At 34.2% G+C, this 9,467-nt stretch overlaps 1 long non-coding RNA gene across 1 annotated transcript; it reads right to left on the bottom strand.

The window, feature by feature from the left end:
• Nucleotides 1–2,015: 2,015 nt before the first annotated feature.
• Nucleotides 2,016–4,893, bottom strand: LOC113293594. Its single transcript, XR_003332387.1, has 3 exons — nt 4,227–4,893; nt 3,633–3,724; nt 2,016–2,074 (listed from the first exon to the last, which is right to left on the bottom strand). It is a non-coding gene; the product is annotated as an uncharacterized LOC113293594 (long non-coding RNA).
• Nucleotides 4,894–9,467: the final 4,574 nt, after the last annotated feature.

The raw sequence follows: 9,467 nt of genomic DNA, 5'->3' as shown, positions 1-9,467 counted from the left end.
AATTGCCAACTACCTGACTATCACACTGACCACCTGCACTACCACCACCGACATCACCACTGCCTCATCACTATCGTCACCATCTCCAAGGACCACCACCCACAAATACCACCCGATTGATATGATTATTAAAATATTTATTATTTATTTGATGAAAGTATTTAATCAGATAATCATAATACATTTATGAGGAAACAATAATAAAATATTTAATGATGAAAGTATATTTATTAAGATAATTGTAAGACATTTATAATGAAATATTAATACAATATTTAATGAAAGTTCATTTATGAAAATAATCATAAGATATTTATAATGAAAGGTCAATAAAATATTTAATGAAAGTTTATTTAGATAATTATAAGATATTAATGATGTAAGATTAGTAAAATATTTATTATAATAAATTAGTGATACAATAATGATGTAAACAACCATCGTCGTTGATTTAGATTCTCCCTAAACTTAACCCATGCCGTAACAACACGGGCATGCATCGCATTTTGTCACTGGAATTCTAAAGATATGGTTTTGTTACTTGCTTTTGCACAAAATCCAGAGCTACAAAACCCCGTCGAACGTGGCTACATAATCTCTTGTATAATAAGGGGATTAAACAACGAAAGTTTAATAATTTAGCCATTTAAATAATCAATAATTTCAAATAAAAACTAATAACATCGGCGCAGCAAAATGAAACCAAAAATCATGACAGAAAAATCCAAATAAACAAATCCGCGTGCACTTACCAATATAATGAATTAGAGGATATTTCAACAATAATTTCATATTTTACCTTTCACATTGGGAAATAGGAAGAGTGAGAAAATCATGAATTTACGATTGTTGTGATTAAAAATAAAGTCAATCCAAAAAATTATAATTTTAATAGTAAACAACTTCAGATAACAATTATCTCAGAGCCGAATATTTTGACACGGATGAGAAATGTGTGCTTATTGCTCCTCGATAACACTACTACATTTTTGTGTATAGCCAAATAAGATATTAGACTGCATCACTAAACCACTTCTTTTTGTACCACCACCGCGCACCATCACTCACAAACGCCTCACAACCACCACTATTATTTTTACCAAATTTATTATTTATTAACAAAGAGATATTTATTATTAGGTTTTGTAAGTAATGTGATATATTTATTATCTTATATACTAATATAAAGAAAAGAGGTATTTTGGTTGGTCAAAAAAGGACAAAATAGCTTGGTGTAACCTTGATATTACTAATATGACCTTACATACCAACCACCACTATACATATATATTGAAGGTGAAAAGGATACATTAAATCAATACTAATATAGACAACCTTATATATATTCACATATTCACATGAATGCCATTTTTATAAAAATACATCAATTTTTTAAAAACTTGATATCTTTCGAAATACACATCGGATTTTTGTAAAATTAATATATTTGGAAAGCTCTTTGAAATCCCTACGTGATGAGTACAAATAAGGATATTAAATTATTTTACGAAAAAAATATCATAGTTATCAAATTTGGTATTGTTAAAAGAGCAAAATTCAAATATGTGCATCACACGTGTGGCATCACTAGTAGGAAATTAATAAAACATTAATTATGGGAATTAATGGTATGATAAGAAAATTAAGACCATCAAATGTAATGTACATTAATTATATACCCTAATTTTGACACTCAATAAATATACTCTTATACAACAATAAAAATACCCTTATCATTTAAAAACCTTATCCATTAAAAAAAGGATCACATTAATACCCTCACTCATATAATATTTTTCTTTATTTCAAAATACAACAAAAACAAATTTTCTACCACTTCACACAGACGCCACCACCACCTTTAGTACCACCACATATCCACCACCAACATTCAACTATCATTCCACCACCACCACCAAACGCCACCTACAAACCGCCACCACCACTCCACCACCGGAACACCACCACCACCACCACCACCACTGAAACACCGCCGGCACCTCCACCACCGCCGCCGCCGCCGCCGCCACCGTCAGTTGTATCAACAACCAATGTTGATCCCAAAAACAAAAATCTGAAAATTAGAAGAAAAAAATATTGTCAACAACTAAAGTTGATACGTAAAATATGGTGTCAACAACCGAAGTTGATCCCCGAAACAAAAATGAGAAAATTGAAAAACAATAATAGTAATAATATGGTGTCAACAACCGAAATTGATCCTAAAAACAAAAATTACAAAATAATAATATCATGTCAACAACCGAACTCGATCCCAAAAGCAAAAATCAGAAAATAAGATGAAAAAAATATGGTATCAACGATCGAAGTTGAACCCAAAAATATGGTGTCAACAACCGAAGTTGATCCCAAAACAAATTAAAAAAATAAATAATATGGTATCAACAACCGAAGTTGATCCCCAAAATTAAAAATTTAGAATATCAGATTATTTATGGTATCAACAACGAAAGTTGATCTCAAAATATGGTATCAACGACCAAAGTTGACCCCAAAATCTAGTGTCAACAACCAAAGTTGATCCCAAAAATTGATAAACTAAGATTAGTGAACCTGACGTGAATTGAACACGCATTTTCTGACGTAGAGTCAGGTGTGCTACCATTACACCACAAGTTCGACTTAATGTGCACAGAAGAATACAAAGATGTTAATCTACTTATTTTGACTACTAAAAACATGACTTAAATCGCGATAGATAGTCAACAGAGTCCAACAACAAATCATCCGTCTTAATTAGCTAATTATGTGGTCAACCAAGTACCTAACCTATCTATAAATGTTTATGCACTAAAAAAAATTCTCTTATTGGAAACAATGATAACAATTATTAATTCAAACAAAAGTTGGCATAGTAAAAATCTTAATTAAGGTTACTCATATATGAGAAAATACGAGATTACCAACTAATGAGACCAGCAATAATTTTAGCCTGTAAAAGTATGGTACGATATAATAAGATGGCAACGTCGGCGGATCAAGCATATCAACATGTAGTAGCTTAAATCAATTTGATTTCTGATGTAGTAAACTAATAAGTTGAAGACCATTGCCTACTGTATAGGCAAGAAATGGCCCAATAATGTTATCAGCAAAAAGATACCACTCCAAAAACCAATAGCTAGCCTAATAGGATACAACTACACAATACTACTTATTAAAGATCTTAATTAAGGTGTCTGGAACACAATTACTTGGTTAAAAACATCGTGTTCATTCGTGTGAGCCAGCATGCCGGTGTAAATTAAAAGTAGAACTAACAAATCCTAGCTAGTAGGCAAAATTTTACAACTAGTGGTACAATATCACTTAATACACTTCAGCCCTGCCAACAACCATTTTTCAAATTATTGAAAATATTGAAGGGTCTAAAATGCTAATTAATAAAGCTTCAAATCTACCTGCGGACACTAGAGAAGCTACGAAGTGCAAAATACAATTAACCAAGAGATTAAATGATATAGTAGTGTATAACAACTATGACTAATAACTGGGCATCAGACCAATCTCACAAATATGTCATTTTTAACAAGATTAAATTGCTAAAACAAGAATCGGAATCAGACCTTGTTAAGTGCTCATCACTGTCAAAAACGATCTCTTAGTCTTACCTTGTTAACTGCTCACTTTATGGTGTTGGTTCGGAATAGTGTTATTCACTTTTGCATGTCTACATAGTAGTGAATCAAGAGCAAAATCTCACCTGCAATCATAGTTAAACAACTATATTCACAACCACACCATATACATAGAGACAAGAATTAGCTAAAGACAAGGTAGTACTACAAACACCTTGGGGATTCAAGTTTAATTATTGTCAGTAACAGTATCATATCTAAAACTTGTAGTGCATTTCCAGGGATCCCATTAAACCACAGCGACACATTAAGTTCAAAACTATTAAAATTGGCGACTCCTCATAACCAAGGACAAGGAGAACCTAATTCTGCTCTTAGACTCTAATTAGAACCACTGTACACCACTAACACGCAACTTATCATGATTATCTAAACTCAATAATCATCTACTTTACAAATCCAAATTCAATCAAAAAATTCAGATGAATTTCTGCTCATTCCCGGCTTTTTACCATTTCAGTTTCTTCAATCGAAAATACTACTACTATGGCATCTATTTTACATCTCTCTCCTAACAACAAAATTAAAGACGAAGAAACCAAAAATTAAGAAGGAAAACTAACTGACCTATGTGATCTCCGATCCGAAATAACTCAATTAAATCATGAAATCAACCATGAATATCACCACAAACAGTAGCCGGATACTTGACAGGTTATACGTTCCATTCTTCAACAAGAATTGTTCTTGCTTGTTCACATAAACCTTTTACTTCTGCTTCAGGTAATGGCTTACATTCCATTAAATGTTCGATCTGATGATCTAGATCTACATGAGATGGCATACTTTCTTCTTATCCCGTTCTAAAACAAAATCAAACCCTAAGAAAAATCCCCAAAATTGATCTAAAAATCAGAAGAACAATACAGAAATTGTTGTTGAATCTCTATATTCATTCAATGTTTTGGATTAGAAGAAGAGAAATTGGATTTTGATTGTTGAAAATTACCAAATTGAAAACAAAAAAATCAAATCGTCTCTGAAATTCGTTTTGAAGATTAAGAAAATCAATAACAAATTGATATCGGTTGAAAAACGGACGCAAAACACATGGTAAATCTGCTAATAGTAGAGGCGGAGGGGGTGTTGCTGGTTTTGGTGGCGGCAATTAGTTTCGACTGTCGACTGAGATGGATGGAGATGGTGGCGGTCAAGTGAAAAGAGGTGGAGTGGAAATAAGAAGCATACGACCCCGTGGGTTAAAAAGGAAAGGGTAAATATGGAAAGAGGAAAAATCGTTGATGACCCCCGACGGTTTTTAGATTGAGAGGGTGTATTTATTGTATGACAAGGGTATTTTTGAAGCCCTTCAAAACAAGGGTTATTTATATAATGACCACTTAAATGTAACTCTAACTTTCAATCTTAGACATATAAAAAAATAAACAACCACAACCGTTAGATTTAGTTTTTGGGAGAACAAATCAGGACCGGGCTTTATCTTGCCTAACTTTTACAAGCTTTGTTTTTTGTTATAGGAAATTAATAGAATACCAATTATGGATATTAATGATACGATGAGAAAATTAAGATCGTTAGATATAACACTGACTTTAAATTTTAGACATATACAAAAACAAACAACCACCGCCATTGATTTAGCTTTTGGGAGAACAAATCAGGACCGCTCTTTATCTCGTCTAACTTGTCCGAACTTTGTTTGATTCGTAAAAACATACAATCTTTCAGTGGGAATCCGAAAATTAACCGGTCGAAACAGTTCTAAAAGAAGAATATTTTGTTTATAAAAACATATTTATTTATGTTTCATAAAAGTGGGAATTAAGGTCCTGTTTGGTAAAAGTTTTCAAGAATTATTTTCTACTGTTTTAAAAATCATATACTAGTCTATATTTGTACAACTCTTAAACGCATTGGCGTTGAAGCCGATATTGATGATAAAACTACATTGTCCCTGCTACGTCGCCTCTTATTGTGTTCGTCAATTTTTCGTGCTTAAACCAAAGTCAATTGCTTGATTTCGTCACCAATATTTGTGTATCTAAAACAGTATTGGAGGAATTGATCACGAAGAATCAAGTTCAATGTTCAACGACAGAGACAACAAGACTGGTCAAAACTACAACCATCAAACATTGTTCACATGATGGATCCACAATCACACACAAACCAAAGATCCAATATACAGGCATTGTATATTTTTCTTTTTAAGATGTGGAAATGCTACCTTGTAGCCGATAACTGAAAACCATAAAAGGGTCAGAAAAACCAACAACAAAAATCCGGTAAAATAAGTCTAACCATAACTGTTCTATCACAGATACTAACTGCACATATGGTAATCTACGTTCCTTTGAAACAAAGATTGGGCATCAAAACTAAAAAAAAAAAGATCCCTAGTAATGAACGATCAAAGAATTTTATACTTCTGTTCTAAGCTTGAGTGGTTTTTGACTTTTTTTTTCTTTTGCAAATTGGTAATTCATTAAGAAAACTCGCTTTGAGAATTAGTAACCCTTATAATACAAAAATAATAGAACCATCTAATGAGGGAATATGGTGTTATTTTCTAGTATAAGATTTATCTATTTATAGCCTAAAATACAAGATGGGGGATTACAATCCCAATTTAAAGTACTATTAAAATGTTTTGATTTTGTTAGAGCACTGCTCGGTCGAACTCGCATGCGTTGCTATCTTAAGCATGTTTGTCAAGTTTAGTTGTCAAAACTATATGTCTTGATTTCTAGACTACTTATAGCTAAGTCTCGGTTTAGGACAGTTTAGTGTAGTTGATCTCCAGACTCCATGGCGATCATCTTACGAAGACGAAGAACTACTCAAGGAACCAGTGGAACTTCATCCGACTAAAAGGTATGTGGAGACTTGAACTTATCTATCACTCAAAAGTCTATCTACTATATCTCCTAATCTTGAGACAAAGTCGTATAAGTATGATAGTTTTCATACATACACATTTGCTATTTGGAGCCGAGTTTACTCGCCTATCTTTTTCTCGAAATATGTGTTGGTAAGCTTTCACTTTAACCACTTTTCATCTTTACCCGTGACGAAAGTCATGATGACGTTTCAATCTTGAAAATAGCTTTGATGACGATAGTTGTGAATAACGACTGTTATAACATTATAGAAGAATGTTTCAATGATTGAAATGTAGAGTTGAGATTACGTAACCAACTATGGATATAAGCATATATAGTGTGTTCGCACATTAGTGTATAAATCCATGTGCCAGAAACCAAGTATGTGCATATGTGTGCATACGGTATTGGTGAAGGAGACAGGTTGGGTACGCGTACGGGAAGTTTTCGAACCAAAAATTTCTGTTGAGTTTGTAAGTTTGCAAACTGTTAAACCAGTCACCTTAGGTACTCATACCCGTACGCCCATGGAAGTTTTCGACCGAAAATTTCTGCTGAGTTTGTAAACTCAAATCCGGTAGCTATGGTACACGCACCCGTACGCGTCCCCAAGATGGTTATATTTCTCAAATCGAAAGATCGTGAACTTAAACAATAAATCAATAAAGAATGCAATCTTTGCAAACCGTGGCTATAATTTTCATGAATTGATTCAAGTGAATCAAACCGATTTTGTTTCAATTGTGTCTATTCATAAAGACCTAAGCAATTGAACAACTCTTTAACTAGTTCTTATGAGTCATTTGAACTAGTTATGTGAAGAAGATGAATATGGTTAATATGGAAGTGCTCATATGGCTAATCATTGGTTAACTATTTGTGAACCAACTAAGTGTACACGTTTAGGCACGATTACTCAAACCTAAATGAAATACATTTCATTTGTGTGTGACAAGCTAAGTTTCGATCTAACAGTTGAAAGATATTAGCTTGGTTAAATCAGGTTTTTCATCTAACGGTGAATATTGAATGCTTTGTTACCAAGGTTACTTGGATTGCAAACCCTGATTTGAAAACTATATAAAGGAGACATCTAGCAACTGGAAAAACTAATCCCCACACCTCTTGTGTGATACTAGTTGGTTTTGCTAGAGTCGATTCTCCTTTAACCTTAGGTTTCTTTTCGAGACCCTGTAGGTCAACGACTGAAAGACTTCATTGGGATTGTGAAGCCAGACGAAACTACTTCTCTTATAGTTGAGCGATCTGATCTTGCCATTTTCTATCATACGAGTTCAATTGAATAATTGACTTGAGATTATATCTCTGATAGGGCAAGATAAAAAGAAATCACAAACATCTTCGTCTCATCGTTTGTGATTCCGCAATATCTAGTTTTGCTATCATACAATTTAGATTATTGTGAGGTGATTGATAATTCTAGGCTGTTCTTCGGGAATATAAGTCCGGGTTATCGATTGGTTTTTGTTCACCTTGATTTTATCAAAATACGGAACAAAACTCTTAGGTTTATCTGTGGGAGACATATTTATCTATCATCGTGGACTTTTCTGTGTGATACAAATTTGTTTATTAAAGTCCTTGACTTTGGGTTGTAGAAACTCTTGGTTGTGGGTGAGATCAACTAAGGGAATCAAGTGCGCAGTATCCTGCTGGGATCAGAGACGTAAGGAGCGCAACTGTACCTTGAATCAGTGTGATATTGATTAGGGTTCAACTACAGTCCAGACCGAAGTTAGTTTGTAGTAGGATAGTGTCTGTAGCGGCTTAATATAGTGTGTGTTCAATCTGGACCAGGTACCGGGGTTTTTCTGCATTTGCAGTTTCCTCGTTAACAAAATTCTGGTGTCTGTGTTATTTCTTTTTCGCATTATATTTTGTTATATAATTGAAATATCACAGGTTGTGCGTTGTTCAATCAATTAGAATATCCGAACTTTTGGTTGTTGATTTAAATTGATTGACACTTGGATATTGGTCTTTGGTACCATCCAAGTTATCTCTCTTTGATAAAGACTCGCAGATTTCTATTTGCTAGAGTAAAGATCAAATCGAGAAATTGAGATATTAACTCTTTTATATACTTTTATCTAGATTGAGTCTGACTGTCTAGTTGATTCTCTAGAAAGTATATTGGAGTTAGTACATACAGATTGCTAATCAAAATATTGGGTGAGGTTGTTAGACCTCCGCTTTTTCAATTGGTATCAGAGCTGGCAAACACGTTTAAGACCTCAAAAGTCTGTCTTTGTAAGTGTAGATGGGGATAAACAATTTGCTGGTTTTTAAGGAATTGAGGAGACGACCGTACGGAGGAGACTCCTCGAACCGAGCGAAATGTTAAACCTCACACAGATGCACCGCTGCAAAGGGGTTGCTTTAGATTCGAGAGATCAATCTGTAGTACTCCGGCCTAAATCAAGACAATGACCGTTCCAGAGTAAATTCGGTCACAAAAAAGGATGGGTTGATCTGTAGGAGGGAAGCTGAGAAATGTGTGGAATCAATGGTAATCAAAGATTGTGGGTGTATGAATTCTGAATATGATAAGCTCTGAATGATTGAAATTGCTCAATTGAGAGTAGTTGCTCAATTGATGAGTTGATGATCTCGTGTTGTCGATGAGACGTGAGATTGATGATACTGTTGACGCTGATGATTCAATCATGATTCAGAGACTTATTTATATTGCTGAAATTTTAGACACCATGACCCCATGAAGTGTGACAGTTGATGGAATCAAGGAGTGGGGAAGTGGAGATCGTGTTTGAAACCAGTTGCTCAACGTGTGGAGACTTGGTCGATTTTCCACCCACTACCTCGTCAATTCCTTCAACTGATTGCACGACTTGCTCACATTTCATCGTTTGTTTGAACACACGTGCCGTAGACCGCCATACCAAAACCCTAAGTGATATCCCCCCAAAGTGACACGATTGACTAC

Source organism: Papaver somniferum, chromosome 7 (genome assembly GCF_003573695.1).
Source record: "Papaver somniferum cultivar HN1 chromosome 7, ASM357369v1, whole genome shotgun sequence".
In the NCBI taxonomy this organism is placed as follows: domain Eukaryota; kingdom Viridiplantae; phylum Streptophyta; class Magnoliopsida; order Ranunculales; family Papaveraceae; genus Papaver; species Papaver somniferum.
The sequence above is the reverse complement of the archived record's forward strand: the minus strand, read 5'-3'. Positions and strand labels throughout refer to the sequence as shown.